Consider the following 21,274-nt stretch of genomic DNA (forward strand, 5'->3'; position numbering starts at 1 on the left):
CAAAATAAGTCTAGGAATGTAGGCTAAAAACCACTAAGAATACAAAAAGCTATAAAAGGTATATAGAAGGGGTATAAAAGAAAAGGCAAAAAATCATCATGGCATCATTATCAGAGGTGTAAAGGGAAGAAGGCAGTAAAGAATTGATGTAGATTATATCTCTTTATTCCTGTGTTTCTAGTGGTGTTTCAGATTTGTATATTTTGCAGTAGGTCTATTTATCATTAAAACACAATCTAATATAGTAAAAATATAATAATCTTTTATTTACATTAAAGGTCAGACGAGTTAACTATGTCTAGTTAACTATGCACAGTTTCAAGATTTCTTAAGCAAGTTGCTAAAATAGATAAAATTTCAAAACTTTTCTAATGATTTTTATAAAATCCACCACAGAATGGAGCCTTTTCACACTTTTCATGATGCTATACTCACTGCATTTACGGAGAAAAGAGAAAATTAATACGTTTAGAAATGTTAAGTATATTGGGATTATCTCCTTTTATATATATTGTTTCAGGTTTTAGAACTTTCTAATCGTTGCTTTCATCTTGACAATTCATGAAAAGGCAGTAAAAATATCTCAAAATAAGGATTGTTAAAAATGTTGTTCTCTGTAAAAATTTTGTACCTAAAAGGAAGGGTTGTAGAGATCACAACGCAGAAGAGATCCTGAAAATTTTCTTCCGTTACAGATTAAGCAACTTAAGCACCAAGCAATCTCAAATTGGCATCAATATTAAAAAAAAAAAAAAAAAGTCAAACTAATTAAAAAAAAAAAAAGTAAATATCAGAAGACATAAGACATCTATTTCTGCCCAAGATTATGCACTTAAATTAAAAAACAACACCCAAACAAAAATGGTGCAAATGGGAGGCAGGAGTACTGAAAAGAAGCTGGTGCATGGACTATTCCTATTTTCTATCGCTCCTTGGACCTGTGATTTAAGATCAGGGACACAGCTTAAAAGAAACAATTCCTGTGCCCAAGCCTCTTTCTGGGGATCTTGGGGTGGCAAGGAGCATATCATTACACTAAAATTGGACGAGAACAGACACATGACATCTCAAAGGAAAATGTATGTTTTCTAATTCATCTGTAAAGGCGTAAGACATCTGCATCTGTGCATTTCTGGTGTAGATTTCTGCATATTTCATCTCCAGGATCCCTTTCCCTTAGGGTGCAGTGTCTGAGGGTGCAGTGTCTGACCTTGCTGGTCCCTGGCATGTATGCTCTAATCAAGGGTAATTCTGAAGTTTATGCTCGGGTTCCTCAGGTTTGTTTCTCTGCCTTTCTGGGAAACTTGCTATAACGTTTTAAAGCTCTCACTATGATTTATATATATATATGTGTGGTGTATGTATGTATAATGTATGTATATATAGAGGCACACATGAATTTACCTTGCTACAACATATTGACCCTCCTTATTTTGTTGTGTGACCATGGGAACTTCCCTAAGGAACTTGCCTCCAAGATCTTGCAGTCATTCTTGATCAGTTTGTGCCCTAGGGCCACAAGCAGAAGCCTATTTACCTCCCTTATCAACCTCTGTTTTTACAGTGAAGCATAGCTGTACCCAGGAGCTAGCTAGGCTTATGGTGAGTCAGACCTTAGGAGTTGTGTCATGAAATTGCATTTTTGGAGTTGTGTAGGATCTGATGCCATTTTTTCCCCAGCTAAATCACAGTAAGTAGTGTTTTCCCTGAGGGAAGAATGGGTTTTGGAAGCTGAAATGGGAGCAGGAGGATGAATGATGGGTGAATGGAAAAATTTAGTCTTCCCGTAGGCTTATATGCTAGGTAAATTTACTTGAATGGGCTTGCCAAAACCCATTTTACATCACATATCCTGGTTTTTGAGTCTTTATAAGCTAATTTCCACTATGAATTCCTCTTTTTCTCTGCCAAGTATATTTATAAAACAACATCTTGTTCTCAGTCTCAGTAGTACTCACATACCACTTCACAAGTTGTCAAAAGCTTAGTCAAGCACTAAGAAAACCCAAACTCACATAATTAAGTTAAACTCAGAACAAATGTTGTCAGCCTGTATTTTGACTGAAGTTGCTACCTTTTGCAGATAGCAAGGCCTCAAAACTCACTCTTTTATCAATTGTACTGGCTGGTCTAAAAATAAATTGTATGTATTCTTCCTTGTAAACCTTGAATCAACTAAACAAAGTCAATGTAGAGCTTGAAATTTACCAAAGTGATAAAAAGCTGAAAATTGTCAGCAATGCCTTTTTGATATCCAAAACTAGCAAAAATGAAATCTGCATAAAAGATTAGAAGGCTGCTCTCCTGTTCATTTCTCCATTCTTCTAGGCAAGGCTTTGTGTGAGTGGTGTTTGTTGATCAATCTAATAACTTACAATGATTTTGTTATGTGTCAGGATTTCTCTGTTTGAAAGTGGAAGACTCAATTAAAATGCGTCAGACCTTAGGCCAGGCAGAACGACAAAACCAAACAAAATAACCAATCCTTTCTTTTAAACTCTTCCTGAAAACTCTTCAGTATTAATAGAACTAGTTTCTGACCCACATTCATCTGCTATTCTCTACATTGTAATGACAGGAGCCAAATTTCCAGTTTCTGACACAGAAGGTGTCTGCTTCTTGTGAACACAGGGCATCGGCTCTACTACTTGTGTTTCTTTGGTGGCTGGAGCCTAAAGGAAACCAGAAAATAAGGAAGTGCACTTTATGCTTTTTTAAGACAAGCATGGACAAGTTCCTTGCAAAAGACCTGCCGTGACACCTGAAATACATTGGCCTTATTTAGATCACTGTTAGAAGCTAGTTTTCTTTCAAAAGTGAAGAAGTGCCTGCTCTGACCCTGAATTCTTGGGTTTTTCACTAGCTTGTTGTTTCACAAGCCTGCTTACCCACAGTGGAAATGATAGGGTAAATATTTCCCCTGAAAAATAACATCTTCAGTCTTGGGTTGTTTTTTCAGCCAGGTTTAATTCACCCTGCAAGTGCAGAACCATTTTTGCTGTACAATGGAAGAGCAGGCAAGACATGGAGAGATTCTGGGGAGCATCAGCTGCAAGAGGACTGCTGTGGTAGGGTGCTTAAACTAGCTGACAATCTATCTGATGTTTGAAATTAAAGGAACTCTTCTAGTTGTTTTGTTGGGTTTTTTTCCTGATGATACAGTGTCAAACTTTCAAGAAGCCTTTTCTTTCTTTTCTTTCTTCATTTAGAAATTAATGATAAATGTGAATGAAAATATCAGATTATTGCATTAAAAAAGACTTAATTATTGATTCGTAATTGAAACTAGATTTATGACTATAATTCTTCTCAGTTACTCTTACTGGAAAGACTATAGCTTTTTTAAATTTAGAAAAATTCTCCCCTGTGAGCAGAAGATCAGAAACTTCTTTGATCATTGCAGTTTCGCAGCACGTTATGAGTAGGTTCACTGGATTGTCTGAATATTGTATCCAAAACTATGTTCAAACACTTAAAAATGTTTGGAAATGAACTTGTGCAAGCTGTGTTCACCTGAACCTTCTGGTCTGCTTCATGAGGCCCTGAACAGCTCTCAGAAAGTCTTCTCTGAATTCACCAAAACCTGTTGCCTACAAAGACAGTAAAATGTAGCTTTACAGTACCGGCAAACTGCATATGATAACATCTCTCAGGTTTTAAAGAGACTCAGCAGCAGCTAGGTCTTCCGGCATTTGTTTCATAATGACAACTCTACTTACAGAGATAGACATTATTATTATTCAGTTAACGACGGTAGTGTCCCATTATTAGGTAGATATTTAATGTATCTGATATACTGGCATTGCAGTGATTATGATGAATTTATCTACAGCCCATGCTTTTCAGTATTTTCCCACTAAAATTTATTATTTCTTTAAATCTGTTTAAATTACAGTATTGCCATTTTTTGTTATAAATTGCTCCCCTGACTCATCTCACTACTTTACAGGGGGATGTGTATCCTCGGGTTTCCAGTACTCCCATTTTATACCTAGCCCCTTAAAAAAAATTCCATAAACCCCTGCAACTTCAGGGAATAGAAATTAAAACAAAAACTAAATACAAGAGAATAAAAACTACTAACAATCTCCAGGCTTTTGTTTGGTTTTTTGTTTGTTTGTTTAATGTATGTGCTTCTATTAGTTTGTAAGAAAACAGTAGTTTTATGACTAAATGGAATAAGACTACCTTTTTTTCCATTTGTCATAATTTATGACTCATTACCAGAGCACCAGTTCCGACAGCATTAACATTTTTGGACATGTGAGTCTCAGCTTACAATGGGACACTTCCCATTGCAGCATGAATATACACTAGGGCAAATAGTCATTTCATTTAACTGCAAAATGGATGTATTAGCAAATCATTGGTGACTTATCAACCTCCCTTCTGGCTTGGCAACAGAATCACAGAGGGTGTATTTAATTAAACGAATACCCAAATTAAAATCTAAACCCCACAACTGAATGTAAATTAATGTTTTTTTCATGATCTATGGAATTATTTGTAGCAGATACTGGAAGAAATACCCATAAATTGTTCTTAAAAACTTACTTGCCTTCTATAATGTTGCTTTACTGGCACTCTGACTAAGTATAACATTTCACTGTAAAGCTTCTGGGAATGCTAAGAAATTTCACTTTATTAATGTGGGGCATGTAAGGCTTTCACTATATGGAATTTCTTGACTTTCCAGGGGTGACAAGGATCAAGGTAATCCCCATCTGTAAACCAGAGGTATTAATAAGTTATTAAATTTTATGTTATGTTATATTAGGAACAGCATTATTTACATATTTTAATGATGGCTCATGAAATCTGCACTGCTGATATTCTGCCACATGTTATAAATCCACCAGAACCCTGCATAGAAAGAATGCAACATATACATATGAATTTTAAGAGACAGAAGCAGCCATTTCTTTATCTACAGCTTGGGATGATGGAGTTCCTTCCACATGCAGAGATTTGTTGATGTTGTCTTTACTAATATAACACCTTGAATCAAAGAAAAGTTAAGCAAAAGCATTTGTCATTTTTTGAAGGGGATTTTTTACTCTTATCTGTCTAAAAAGTGATCATCTGCTTAGGCTGTAAAGTGTTTAGACAGAGACCTTTGTTTTGTGAAAAATAATTTTTATCTTTGCTTATTCTGCCAGTGATTTCCATATCAGTCCATTATCCATACTGACAGCTATGAATTAGCCTAATCAAAACACAGTTTCTCATCCGAGCTTCTGAGCTTACAACTTATCAGAAGCAGAACTAAGCAATTACGTCTGGGTTTCAAGACGTCCCTCTGTTCTGGAGCAGGCTAACCAAGCTGGGTGCAATGAATATGTGTCTTTGATTGTCCCTTGAGGAGGTTTCCTACAGAAATTACTGACCATTCCTTGTACACTCTGGAGCAACAGGTTATTAATGGGTGCTGCCCCTGGCCCACAAGAACAAGTAGTCCCCAAGCCATCTGTTCCAGGCCATAATCAGCATAAATGTGCCTCAATGGCTGAGAAAAGTGGCAATATGAGATCTCAAAGTAACTGTTAACAATAGAGCTACTTCACTGGAAGGTAACCATGGAAGTAGAATTTCCTCAAGTCTATGTGCCATTGGAAATAATGTAGCTACACATTTTTGTATATAATATAAAGTAAAATATGGGGGAGGGGGCTAATTACAAAGTTTTCACCAATATCTTGGAAAAAAACTGGTGTGTTCCATCATATGTGATCAACCTAGCATATTCTGAAAGAATTTTTACCTATGAAAAATTGTGCCTAGCACTAGGTTGCATTGCAAGGCTCAGTAAAGGTAGATCTCACTTCAGTTTGATATACAGCACACTAAATCATGAGGAATTTCTCTAAAACTTCTAAAACAGCTTCTCAGAGTGAAGACTTTGACCCATGTCAAACCTAATAATCAAGACCAGGAGTGAATGCCATCAAGTTCTTCCATTGTTTGATTGTTATACATAAAGTGTATCCCAACTTAGCATTTTTATTCCATGCCTTAAAAGAAGAACAGGTAGTGAAATTGCTGTTTCATTTCATTCTACATAAAGCCATAATTCAAATTACTTTTTACATCTCCTTTTCTATGCATGTTTGTTATTTCTGTTTCATATTTTGGTTAAAGTTTTCAGTGCCTTCCATATACTGTGCCAGCATACATGAGACAAAATTATTGCTGACATTTGACTTGAATTATATCCTGTGTTCCTATATCCTTGATCAGTAATGGTGTTCTGCAGTAATTGATATCCTTAAAGCTTTACGGTTTTGTTTATTTGTTTGTTTTTTTAAAAAAAGCAATTGCATTACTCATCAGACAGCATTTCAATGTCAAAAAAGTGAAGATACTGATTTGGACATATTCCAAGGACCTCAGTTTAGCAAAAACAACCTTCCTTGAAATGTAAGAAGCATAATGAAATGACACGTCTACAGTATTTCACAAGTGAAAATATCCAGATCCCAATGGAAAGACGTCATAATTTTATGACTGATTTTTAAATTACTTTGATTATTGTCAAATTTTTGGATTTAATTATTTGTTTGAGAAGATGTCCTGAAAATGAAAACATGCTTTGAATATATCTTGCATTTTAAGTTACTATATAAACATATTTAATCCAAGAAATATAAACTCTAAATAAAATATTTACATTGATTTAATTAAATAAGATGGGTTCTCAAACTTCCTTATTTCTCTCATCTTTTTTTTTACTCATAGAGTGATAAAAAGAAAACTCCAACAAATATAATATTCTCCTTTTTAAATCCTTCTTGCCTCCTCTGATTTAAAGCATTCCATGACTTCATCGGCTACAACTGTTATACGTGGTACGTGACTGCCTGAATGCAGTAATTAAGAGGAGTAGTCTACTTTAAAATTAAAAGGAACAAGAACCTTTTCGCCACATATTCCCCAAAGTATTTACTAAAGTAGAAAAATATTTCATTTACACTGGTACAAATTGTGTGGGCATCTTGTATGCCTGTATCTATTGGATTTCGTAGATCATAAAATCCTCTCCTCCTCCCGATTTTTCGAAGGCTCTTTTCTTAGCTTCATAAATTCCTGCAAGTTGCACCACACACTTTGTAAATACCTATTACTTTTAATTATAAGTTTTATTTCTGCAGTCCTTCAGGGACTCACTCAGGAACCAGAGCTAATGTAGTGTCTATAAACAAAACACTATTGAAAATGTAGACATGGTCTTAAAGGTCTTAAAATCAAAGGCATCAGTCTCACAAAGACTGTTGCAAGCTTTTAGCTTTATGTGTCACGAATAAAGCCAGGTCTATGCTATAATCTTATGTGAACACAGCTAGGAATGGAACGGAAAAATCTCAGTCTCAGCTAACACTCACACCAGAAAAACTAACTGTAGACTCAAGTCTCCTGAGAGAGCTCAATATGTATCATGGGAGCACATGTCACACTTACAGAGATAGAAAAACTCTTCTGACAGTTGCTGCTGAATTTCCATTTGAACATTTTGGCAACAGACTCTTAATTTCATTTCACATTTGCTTTTGGTTAAGAAAAATGTAAAAAATGTAATAAAGTTATTGCATTGCAAAATGCAAATTTTTTTTTCTTTAAAGTTTGATTTTAATTCTGTTTTTTCTTTGCTCTAAGAATACCCCATATCCATTATATGAAAATTTATTCACTTAAAAATAGCATGACATTTATGAAAAGTGTATCATTTTAACAATGAATAGCAATTTCCACAATTTTAAATGCAATTTTCACATGCTGATCCACATCAGTATGACAGTAATCACTAAAAACTGCAATTTCACATATATCTATGTAATATAAATGTGATATTTAATTTTTTAAATGAAAACCCATCAAGGCTAGAGTGTTTGTTTGCAGGTAGTCTATTTAAAGTACTACAAATAATTATCACTGTTTAAAAATAAACAATAATGTCAGAAAAAAATTGTTTCCAAAAGTGGTTTAGAAATAATCTTGGTTAACAAAAAAGTACTGAAATTAAGAACAAACCCAGATGTCTATATTAACTACTGTAATCCTAGTGTTACCCAGAAAGAGCAATTTTTTTTCAAAGAGATATTTAAAACCTCCGTGTGTCTTAAGCCCTCTAATAAGTACCACTTTTGTGATTAATCATCTTTATTTTCCTGGTTAGCTGGTTAGTGGCTGATCTGTCCGTGAACATTTTATTTTATCGAATTTTGCTCAGCCTAGCTTCCTATTATCATAGAGTCATAGACCTTAAGGATTTCTCCATGAAAAAATGAAACAAAAGCAGGCAGCCATTTATGTGCTTTGAATTTCCATTTATATAAATACCTACATATATTCACAAACAATACAAAATTGGGAGGAGCTGTTGACTCCTTCAAGGACAGGAAGACATATGATGTTCAACAAGGGAAAGTGCTGGATTCTGCACCTGGGATGAAGCAACCATGGATGTATGGACAGACTGGGGAAGGAGATGCTGGAAAGTAGCGCTGCGGATAGGTTCAGCCTGAAGAAGAGGAGAATGAGGGGAGACCTCATGATGGTTTACACCTTCCTTGTGAGGGGAAGAGGAGGGGCAAGCACTGATCTCTGTGGTGACCAGTGACAAAGACCTGAGGGAATGGCCTGAAGTTGTGTCAGGGGAGGTTTAGGTTGGATATTAGGAAAAGGTTTTTCACCCAGAGGGTGGTTGGGCACTGGAACAGGCTCCCCAGGGAAATGGTCACAGCACTGAGGCTGACAGAGTTCCAGAAGCATTTGAAAAATACTCTTGGACACAGAGTGTGATTCTTGAGGAAGATGCTGTCCAGGAGCAGGAGTTGGACTCAGTGATTTTTGTGATCCCTTCCAAATCAGCATATTCTGTGATTGTGATATATGTGCACATATTTCCAGAAGTATAAACAAAAATTGATCATACAAAGGGACTCATTCTGACAGATGTGTTTGCCTCCATATCATTGAGTGTGTCAACAGTTTTTGTTTCACAAGATTTCTTTCCTTTATCAAAAGGAAAATATTTGCATTGTAAATATCTATGTATCTGCATAGCAATCATTTCACCCATTCCCTATATATTCTTAAACTTGCAGCAAAACAAAATCCAATATAAAAGACAACTCGGTATTTCCCTAGTACAGGCTAGGCAGACATTTAAACATTCAAGCTTCTTACAAATCCTCAGCAAGAATAAATCAAATAGCTTTTCCGAGATGGTATTTCAACCGCTGTTTGGACCTTACTGTTGCCAATATATACCATGAAGAACCCTGTAACACTGGACAATATGAGTTGCACCATAATAGCCTATTCCCTGGTGTGTTGATTTCTGAGCTTTTTTTTTATGGCTTTTTTGGTTTGGGACTTTTTTTTGAGTAATTTTTCCTGATAGTTTCTGTTTTAAGCAGCTTTACTACAGCGATAGGGTGCCCTGATGGTACCCAGGAGATTTTCTTTGTCAATAACTGAAAGATATAATAGTAGCCTGCTAAGCATCTGCTTGCTCAGTGATTTGAGCTGTATAGTAGCTGTCCTGAAATTGTCCTGGCTGGTTGCAGTCCAATAGCACTGTTTGCAATTACTGTTGTTACTACTGCCATTACTACTATAGGGTGAAGTTCACCCTGATACAGAGGACAGCACAAGGTCAACATGTTTTGTGATATCCTAGATCAGCCTTTTCTGACACTGTTAAGGGAAACTGAAATTTTACACAGCTCTTGTGCTTTCACCTTACGTAGAATTGAATGTAATACATGCTAGGAATTTTCTGTAAAAATCTGTTGTGGGTTTCTTTTCAGAAGAAAAGTAATGAACAAAATTTAGCATTCTCTACAATTCTATGCAAAAAACAGCAAGAGGAATAAGACTGTGTTCTATACACCTTCCTGAAGAAGTGGAGAGAGAGGTGATGGTCTCTTCTCCCTGCTACCCAGTGATGGGATACATGGGAATGGTTCAAAGCTGCACCACAGGAAGTGTAGACTGAACATCAGTCTTTACATTTCTTTACTGAGAGGGTGGTGAAACACTGCAATAGGCTTCCTAGAGAGGTGTTTGAGGCCCTGACAGTGTTTAAGAGGCTTTTGGACAATGGTCTCAAACACATGCTTCAACTTTTTGTCAGCCTTGAATTGGCTCGGCAGTTAGACTAGATGATCGCTCTTCTCTTCTCTTCTCTTCTCTTCTCTTCTCTTCTCTTCTCTTCTCTTCTCTTCTCTTCTCTTCTCTTCTCTTCTCTTCTCTTCTCTTCTCTCTTCATTAAATCTGACCCTGATCACACATGAAAAACATAGCAAACATAAATAAAGCATAGATGCTGGGAAACTAAGAAACAATGTAGCAATTGTAAAAAAAAATTCAGCCTCACATCTATCAAAACAATACAATGAAAAATAACATCAGTGTCCATAAGCAACACATAAAAGCCAAAGCCAACTCTACACACATTGGTTTGGCTATCTTAAAGTTACCTGAGAGACTATCTTGCCAAATCACAGGCTGCAAGAAGAATAAAGAGAACAAACCCAAAAGAAATTCTAAGCCAAACCATGTGAAATAATTTAATAAAAAACAAACCAAACAAAATCTCTTCTAAAAGCGGAATTTAAAAAAAATCAATCAAGAGGGAAGTTTAGATAAATGACTAATTAATAATGTTATATAAGTTCTGGCTTAAATACAGAACTTACAGAGAGCAAGTAGAAAAGTCATGTTCTCCTAAACCATACCACTGGCAAATACTAATCAATATTCTCTCTTTCTTTATAGAATGATGTTGAAAACACTGCTCCTGGTTTTAAAGAGTGCATCATTCTGTGAATTCTGATTTTCTGGGTAATGTATTAGCTGCTAAGGATATGTATCTCAGACTGCAACCTTATCTTTCAAATTTCTGCTCTTTTGAATACTTTATGTTCTCCATTCTGCTATTATCACTGGAAAATAGTAAATTATATATTCATGAGATTGAGTTGTGTTAAAAATGCATGGTAGAGAAGAAAAGAAACATTTTTTTAAATGTCAGAACATACTGTCCACATTCAATATGCAGGTTTTATAAAAAGGGTATCTCTTCCTACCTGTCTCACCTGTATAACATGCTTTTGAGTAGTGATCTCATTCTCACCTTTTTGCTGTGAATTTGTAAGTGAATTTTCACAGTCACACCAACTGTGATGACTTAGAGAGTTTCTTTTAGTGAATACTGGAAAAAAAACTCACAAACAAGTATTTTATATTGAAACAGCAGAATAACTACACAAAAAAATGGTAAATCTAGCTATATACTGTGAGATGTTGGTACATTTTGCAAGATAACTGTACGTATTTCTATTTTGATCCCTTAGGGTTATTTGAGGGAAAAAGGCTGTTGCTTCTCACTAGTTAATAACTGGTTTCTCTCTCTTCAGATGGAGCAAAAGTAGACTGCCTTAAATACAAGTCTTATGGGGAGCAGCTGAGGGAGCTGGAGTTGTTTAGCCTGAAGAAATGGAAGCTCAGGGGAGATCTTATCACTCCCTACAACTGCCTAAAAGGAGATTGTAGTGACGTCTCTCCTCCCAAATAACAAGTGATAGAACAAGTGGAAATGGCCTGAAAGTTACACCAGGGAAGGATTAGTTTGAAAGTTAGGGGAAAAAGATTTGTTCAGCCTTGGGACAGGATGCCCAGGGAAGTGGTGGAGTCACCATCCTTTGAGGTATTTAAAAATTGCATCACTTAGGGACATGGTTTAGTGGTGGACTTAACTATGTTAATGGTTGGACTCAACAATCTTAGAGGCATTTTCCAACCTAAGTGATTTTATGATTCTATATGCTTTTATTTACAGATACAATGTGGAGGTGAAGGTGAGGTCACAGAAATATGCAATGTAGGGAATTTGCACAAAAGAAAATTCCTTTTTAAGAAAGAGCACTCATTTACAAATTTTTAAAGTATACAAATCTGTCATTTTTGTGGAGTTTCTCCCATATATGCTTAGACATGACCTATTTTGGATAGTTTATGATCTCATCTACAGGGTATGAGGTAAGATTTAATTAAGGAATGACTCACCATGCAGCTTCTGCCACTGAAAGGTTTTAAGAGCAGGATAAACAATCATTTGCAAGATGGCCATTGTGTCTGTGCATCAGTATTTCTTGTTTCAGCCTACACCTCCAAGGAACCAAAAGTTCTCCAGGCTGGGAGATTGTTTTGTTTGGGATTGGTTTGTGATCATGCTTGCAAATAGTCTGGTTTAACAGGTTTTAGCTCATTTTCCATGTGGTTTTTTGACAGTTCCAGATTCCAGCACTTGAAAGAGGAGCTAAGAATCACATTTTGATGACATCTTCATCAGTCAGAGCTTTTTATTCTTCAAAAGGAGACAAAAGAGGAGGATGTCTGTGACACATTTCAGCATTGGCTGGTGTCGTGGTTTAACACTGGCCAAAAGCCAGGCATCCACAAAAGTTGCTCACTCACCCTCCCCTGCCACAGCTGGGCAGAGGAGAGAAAAATTTAATGAAGGCTTCATGAGTTGAGATAAAGACCGGGAGAAAATACTCCAAGGGTAAAACAGGCTCAACTTAGAGGTACAAAGTGAACTTATTACTAACAAAGTCAGAGGAGGATAATGAGAAGTAAAATAAGCCCTTAAAAACACCTTTTCCCACGAACCCCTCCCTCCTTCCCACCAGCAACGCAGGGGACAGGGCATGGGGGTTTTTGGTTAGTTCGTCACCCAAGAAGGAGAGGAGTTTTTTTACTGTTATGCTATGGGGTCTATCTCACGGGAAACAGTTGTCTGTGAACTTCTCCAGGGTGGTTCCAATCTCATGAGCAGCAGTCCTCCCAAACCTGCTGCAACGTGAGTCCCTCCCATGGGCACACAGTCCTCCCAAAAGTGCTGTGCCATGGGTCACTCTTCCACGGGGTGCAGTCCTCCAAGGATGGGCTGTTCCAGCCTGGAAGCAAGAGCCCCTTCTCTCCATGGGTCTCCCAATGTACCATAGCCTCCTCCAGGCATCCACCTGCTCTGGCACGGGCACCTCCCCCACGGGCTGCAGGTGGATCTGCATACCCCATGGATCCATGGGCTGCAGGGGGACAGCAGCTTCACCATGGCCTGCACCACGGCCTGCAGAGGAATCTCGGCTCTGGCGCCTGGAGCAGCTCCTCCCCCTCCTTCTCCACTGACCTTGGTGTCCCCATGTTGTTTTCCTCACATGTTCTCACCTCCTCCTCTTCTCTGGGTAGAAAAAACTGTACCCCAATTTGTTTTGACTTTCTTCTTAAATATGTTATCACAGAGGTGTTACCATCGTCTCTAATTGGCCCAGCCTTGGCCAGTAGCATGTCCATCTTCAGAGCCATCAGGGATTGGCTCTGCCAGACATGGTGAAAGCTTCCAGCAGCTTCTCACAGAAGCCACCTCTGTGGCCCCCCCACTACCAAGAACGAGGCTGTGCAAAACCAACACAAAGTACAATGTTTGCAGTTTTCTGCTGTTGCAACCTTATTACATATTCATCATAGAAATATTAGGACCTAGCACATTGACTACCTGCCTGGGAAATCAAGAGGTCACAACATGAGTTTCAAATTATCATTTAGAATGTGAAGTGAAAAGGTAATACTTTTAATCCTATCCATCATCTTTTTTTTTTTACAGGTAACAGTTTTGTGTCCAAGTACCTCCTGTAGCACACTTTTTTAGATAAGCAAGGAAAAACTTGATAAAGATCTCATTTTCCGCAGCTTCTTCATACACATTTGTTGAGAGAGATTGATATCTCAATAGTAAGACTAGTTATCTTCAGTTGGTCTGCTCAGCTGGTAGACAGGGATGGGGAGTAGAATGAACCACGTGTAACCCAGGAGGAAGTAGTTAGTGACCTACAGAGACACTCAGATTCTCACAAATCTATGGAACTGAATGGGATTCATCTTGGGGTGATGAGTGAGCTAGCAGAACTCTCTAAGCTGCTTTCTACTATTTATCATTTGTCTCCTGGCTAACTGGGGAGGCCCCAGATGACTGGAGATTGGCCAGTGTGACACCAATCTACAAGAAGGATCGGAAGGAGGATTCAGGGAATGACAGGCCTATCAGCCTGACTTGCTGCCCAGTAAGGTTATGGAGCAGATTATCCTGAGTGTGATCACACTTCACCTACAGGACAACCAAGGGATCAGACCCAGCCAGCATGGGTTTAGGAAAAGCAGGTCCTACCTGAATAAACTGATCACCTTTTATGACCAGGTGATCCATCTAGTGGATGAGGGAAAAGCTCTCAGGAAAGGTGGACACAGTCTACCGGGACTTCAGCAAAGCCTTCAACACCATCTCCCATGATATATTCCTGGAAAAGCTGGCAGCCTGTGTGTCCCAATCCGCACGTGTAAAGAGGTAAAAAGTTTGAAAATACCTGGAGTGAGATTAAGACACCAATGAGGTCAAATATTGGTTACAAAAAGGATAATTCACTTTTATTTACTATCAAGGAAGGGACCAAGGAGGAAAGACAGGAAAGTAGTAAGAAGTGAAAAATTACAGAAGGCAAGCAATAGTCACCACCACGGATTCAGCAGCATCCCATTGATCCTTTTTTCTTTCATTTAGTGGTGGGGAGACCTCTGTCAGGATTGCTGCACATTCACTTACATACCAGCTAAGCCGCCCTTTACAGTGGTGATTGGGAAGTTTTGTTCCATCTTGAGACTATGGCAAAGGCACATTCACCACATGGACATTGGTATCCACATGACGTTCACGCAATATATCCAGTTCATTGTGCATGCAGGTCACTTGTAATGGCAGGAGCGTATTCACCACCATCACCATGGACTAGCATGGCCCATTATCCATGGATGATCATGGCCCATTTTCACACCACGTCTTTAACTGCAGATCTTTCCGAGGCACCGGGCAATGGCGAAACCAGTTGGTCATTAACAGTTCTTTACACCATGGTTTGGACAGGTGCACTCTTTGCTGGGTTAAGAACTGGCTGGATGGTCAGGCCCAGAGAGTGGTGGTGAATGGTGCTGCATCCAGTCTGGTCCCTAGTGGTGTCCTTTATGGATTAGCCCAGTCTTGTTTAATATCTTTATTGATGATCTGGATGAGGCACTGAGTGTAGACTACCCTTAGCAAATTCCCAGACAACAACAAGTTGAGTCGGAGTGTCAATCTGTTGGAGGGCGGGAAGGTTCTGCAGAGGGACCTGGGCTGGCTAGATTGGTGGACTGAGACCAACAGCATGAGGTTCTACAAGACCAGGTGCCAGGTCTTTGGCTACAATAACCTCATGCAGAGCTACAGACTGGGGAAAGAGTGGCTGGAAAGTGGCCCAGTGGGAAAGGCCCTGGGGGTGCTGGTTGACAGCCAGTTCAACATGAGCCAGCAGTGTGTCCAGGTGGCCAGGAGGACCAATGCTGTGTCGAGTACTGTCCCCCTCAATTCAGGAAGGACCTTGAGGAGCTGGAGCAGGTCCAGAGAACAGCAATGAAGCTGGTGAAGGGTCTGGAGGACAAGTCCTATGAGGAGCAGCTGAGGGAGCTGGGATCATTTAGCATGGAGAAAAGGAGGCTCAAGGGTAACCTTATCACTCTCTACAACTCCCTGAAAGGAGGCTGTAGCCGGGGGGAGGTTGGAGTCTTCTCCCAAGCAACCAGTGACAGGACAAGAGGACACAGTCTTAAGCTGCACCAGGGAAGGTTTAGGCTGGAAATTGGGAAGAATTTCTTTACAGAATGGATTATACAGATACCGTAATGGGCTGCCCAGGGACGTGGTGGAGCCACTGTTCCTGAGGATGTTTAAGGAAAGACTGGACATGGCACTCAGTGCCCGGATCTAGTTGACAGGGAGGTGTTCAGTCATAGGTTGGACTCAATGAACTCAGAGATTTTTTCCAGCCTAATTGATTCTGTGATTCTGTGATTTTGTGATATAAGACGAGTCTCCAGAGGGTGAGAACATTCAAATACTTTTCTGATGGCTAATAAGTCTCTAGAGCACAACCATGAAAAAGAAAAATGAATCCACTTCTTCTTACTGTCCCTTTAGTCTGCTGAAGTTTGCAGGTTAAGAAAGTCCATGTTTGTCAGTGATTTGAAAACTGTGGCCCAAGGCAAATCACTGTCTCTATCTGATCAACACCATATCCCTGATTTAAGCTTCAAATGCTGCAACTGCAGGGCATGAATAGCACCATTGGCCTTGATGTATGTCTGTAAAGTTTTAACTGTGCATTTAAACTGCTAAATTATGAGCTGCAAAACTTTAAGCAGTGTCATCTTAGCTTCCAATGCCAGCTTCTATGAGATTGTAAGAGACAGTGTGTTTTCCAAGCAATTAAGTTTATTTATAATTGGAAAACAATTCTAAATCATTTCCTCAATGATGTGCAATGTTTGAGATTATGAACAGGCAATTATCATATTACATCTGTTGAATTATAGATTTGAACTGTCAGAGAAATAGATTTCTAATTGGCCATTAGGTATTCCGATAAATAATTACAAGGAGAGACAAGTATAGAAAAAGTAAATTTTATTCTTACAACATTATATATTTAGGTAGCATTTTACTGCTAAGTAACTATGTAGACAGGAATTAGAAATGTGTGTATTGAAATTAATTTCTACCACTTTGTTAAAATAAATAAATAAATAAATAGGTAAAATATTGTGAATGTAATTCAAAGCTCAAAAAAATCAATCAGCTCTGAGGCCTTTAATAATCCTGATATATGCAATCTTGATTCAGATTAACACATTTACCTTTTAAATATATCTTTTTTTTCTGGCGAGAAGGCCAGTGAAAGCAAGGTACACATTCATGTGTGTGTGCAGCACAAGTGTGTGTGTGACAGAGGGAGACACTTCATGGTATTATTTAACAAGGTGAAGAGTAACATATACTTTTTACACTGTACTGGTGCTGTATAACTGTGTTATATATAACAGCTAAATGCAAGAATAATTCCCAGTAGATTTCATCGAAAATCTCATGCCAGTCTCATGCCACTGACCCAGTCAGAGGAATACATCATTTGGCCCATAGCCATTTGACAATACAGATCTGGCACAAAAGAATCTTGTTAATAGATAAAAAAAGTTGCTACTATGTTGCATACATTGAATCAATAATAGCTCTAGCCTGATAATATACACAAGTATACCCAGAACCTAACACTAAGCTTCTAAGTGCTCAAATTGGACAGCTAGGGTAACCATGATTTGGATATCAGAGTCACAGGAGCAAGCAAATGAGGAGTGGAAGATGATACTAGGAAAAAATTCTTTACTGTGAGGGTGATGAGGCACTGGAAAAGGTGGCCCAGAGGATGCTGCATCCCTGGAAGTTTTCAAGAGTAGGTTAGATGACTCTCCAAACCATCTGATCTAATGGTATGTGGTTTGGAAATAGATGATCTTTAAGGTCTGTTTCAATCAAAACTATTTTATGATTCCATGTTTGATTCAGAAATTCCCATAGAAAGGTGCAATAAATTGATATGGTTAGACACTAGAGCAATAGATTTTTGGGTGTTCTTGGGTACATATGGAGTACCTCCTGTACCTTGACTATGAAGTCGAGGAATCTAATTAGGTACACAAAGTATATTTGTACTGGTTGGACATCTCCTTACTTATGTCCTGGCCAGTCCCTCTTAAGGGAGTTTTGCAGCACTCGTAGACCATGTCTTAAATAGATAATACAGTGTATCATTAGGCAAAACATGACATTCAGCTACTGAGAAATTATTATTGGGACTTGCAGACCTTGGCATTACTAACACCATGCTCTAACCAACTTGTTGTCACATGCAAAAGCTGTTTTGGTGGAAAAATATCCTTTATATTTACTGAAGCACAATCAAGTCTTCCAAGAAAGGAAGGAATAGGAAAACCATTTTGTTTCTTAATTAATGCATGAAATAACTACAACTGAAATGAAAAATAACTTTTTCTTATTTATTCATTAAAAAAAAAAAAAAAACCTAAACAAACTTTTCTTTATGTTTGACTCCAGTGAAAAATTTACGCCTTTTAGGACCAGATTATAAAGGTCTCCATCTGGGGCTGCAGCTCCAGGTACTTAAGAAGAGAGGCTAGTGCAGTGTATAGAAAACTGTTATTAGCAAGATCTCACAATGTATATGCATTGCATTTATGCTGTGCTGTCTAGCTGCTAATTCTTTACATGTGTGTTTGTTTAAATCTTTACATCTTCTGTAAGCCACTTGTCTAAGAACTAGACTATTCCTCTGTGGCATCATTACAGTGGCCATAAAGGGAGGAGGACGAAGTGGAGTTTCAAACTGAGTTTATATGTGAAGGATTAACAGGAAGCAGTTTTTATGTGGCAGCCTTCTACATTCTGGCTTGCTACAAGAAGGATCTGTAGATCATTCAGATATTTTTCTGGGTTGTTTCAGTAAACTTACGTTGAAACAAAGCGTATATTATAATACTGTAGAATTTTGCCATTGTTGCTTCATTGAAAAATGTAATATTTATATAATCATGGTCCTATAAGTATTTTGTCCTGAATTATTCTATTTACGTAAGTAGTAATATATGGGTTTGCAATTTTTTTTTTTTTTTTTTAATGTGAAAGGAGCCACATACAAGTTCTGGTAAGAAATGAGTCTTTTGAATACACTAAAATATATTTTCTGGAAATAACATGCCTATGGTAAGAAATCCTGAGGCAAGTTTTTAACTTCCCTCCTGTTTACTTCAGTATCAAGTGCATTCCCATCTCTCAGCAGAAGACAGTGACCTTTTTCAGGGAAAAAGTGCTTCAAATTTTTAAAAATAGATACTAAAAAAAAAAAATCTTGTCTCCCCTATGCTGTGTTATAATACTTCAGAGCAAAAAGCTCTCCCACAATCACCTCCTTCATTTGGTGGGGAAGACCTATTCAGAGGTCAATAAATACCTTCATAATGAAACCAATGTCCTTTTTAATGGAAAGAAGATTGATTCAAACACTGAAGTTCCTTAAGCTTGTTCATTGACTGAAGAATATATTGTATAGATTGAGTGTCTCACCTGACCTTAGTGAAGCAGAGTACAGAGAAGAAGATGGTTTTCAGCACCAAGCCTAGGCCAGAAAACCTAAAAGCAATTTTACATTCACAGTGGGTGTATCATCTGAATTACATGCTGGGATGACTCTTAAAAGTGATCTCATCTGCTTCTCCTCATTTGCCTACATCCTAGCATGAAAAAGAAATCAAGAAAAATATCCCTAAAAAAACCAGTACATGTTCTAGGGCTACCCACTCTGGGCAATGTGGGGATCAGGTCAATATGAGTGCCCCAGTACGTCATAGATAAATGTGTGAGTGTATTGCTGCATAGAGGATAGTGTCTGCCTGTATTTGGAAAGCCCCACTTTACATTCAGATATACTAGTGTAAAGTAATGAAGTCCCATGTGGTAAATGTCAATCAATACCTATTCCAAGGTTAAAGTACAACTGGCAATTCTGTGATAGGAATTCAAAGCACAGAATCAATTAACTTTCATTTTGTTTAGTGCTTTTTTTTTAGTGTCTTCTAAATAGTGTTTATGAGTCTCAGGGAAACTTGGCATAAACTTCCTGTGTGTCATAAATACCTATTCAGTATGTATTTGTGTGTGTCCGTATATGTCCATGTAGAAAGAGCAATAACGTGGATTATGTAGATTTATAAATTTTTATTTTATCATTTGCTGATTTATTGCACAAAATGATTGGAATATTCGTACTAACTAAAAAGCAAACAACATTTCATACTCTATGCTTAATCTGCAATGTTTTTCATAATTCATCTGTAGTATAATTGCATGTGGAGATAGCTAATGAGAAAATCAGATTAGGTCATTTAAGTTAGCTGCTAGTTGAATGGACAAGCAGCATGGATCCATCACTCTTGTGACATTCATATAACACATGTATATTTTCATGCATACATATATAGAAATACAGCTTTGTCTCATTTGTTTCAGTATAAGGCAAGTTCTTACATAGATGCATATGTATATACTGAAAGAGAAATGGATCACTGATAGGGTTTTGATCAATTTAATATTAACTATGAAAATTTCTTTCAGAACACTAAAATTAATGTGCCAGAATCTCAAATGCAATGTGTTTATGTTCATATCAGGTAAAAGTTTGTCAAATCACTGTACAAAGCATGGAGCGAATTTCAGTTCTAATGACATAAAAATGCAGCTCTGCTTCAGTGGTGAACGAATACATCTGTAACTGCCTTTGCTCAGCAGAATCCAACTCTTTCAGACAGTGCAAGTGGGGTCAATTCTAACCAAGCCTCACTAGCACAGTTTAACTGGTTTGGAATATACTAAAATTCAGTGTTAAGTAGGCAGTTTCCTTTTATGTTATATGAGTGTTTATTACAAAGCCAGCTATACCACCCTAATTCCAGGGCACTTTTTAGAGCACAGAGTCCAGAGGAATGGTATTAGAATCACACTGGGATTGCCACAGTCAATCCCAAGAAACTATCTATCTGGATGAAAAGCAACAGCAAAATTAAACCATCATATTATACACATATATCTCCATTTATTCGTTTTGCCAAGTGAAGCCCCACTAAGGAATGGGCCTTTTTTTAGTGTATGTTCAAGGTTACACCATGTACTTGTTTCCCTTGAAAAGGCTATAAATTTGCTGAATGAACCCATATGAGCAAATAGTAGATAACAAATGGACTCTCTGAGGTAATCTAAGATTGTCCACTCAGTTTCTAATTCTGTATCTTGACTTTTAAGATTACTTTGCTTTCTGTGGTGATGATGAGACTGTGAGAAAACATCCAGATAGGCCACAAATATAGCACACACACACAAAAACACACACACATAGAGCCAAAATCACTCAGTCCACTGTGTTCTGGAGGAGAAGCACATACACATATATAAAGATCCTACAGATTAAAAATCCACTTAGAAGAATGTTTGCTTTGTTCACAGTGAGGAAAGTTACTGCTTAGTAGTAATCTAAGAAATCTAGAGTCCACTAGGAGCAGGAAGAGCCATTATGTCTGATGAAGTGATAGAGATCATTAAAAAAAAAAATACAAAACCCCAGAAACCCCACCCAACGCCATCATTTGGTTTTCCTTCCAGGAAGCTGAAAGTGTTACATGACTGTAACACCAAGGTAAATGAGCTTGGAGAATCATGCTTTAATTCAAGCTCTACTTTTCATCTGAGACAGTCCAACTGAGAACTTCTCTTTCAGTTCTC

The sequence above is a fragment of the Corvus cornix genome, chromosome 3 (genome assembly GCF_000738735.6).
Source record: "Corvus cornix cornix isolate S_Up_H32 chromosome 3, ASM73873v5, whole genome shotgun sequence".
NCBI classification, from domain to species: domain Eukaryota; kingdom Metazoa; phylum Chordata; class Aves; order Passeriformes; family Corvidae; genus Corvus; species Corvus cornix.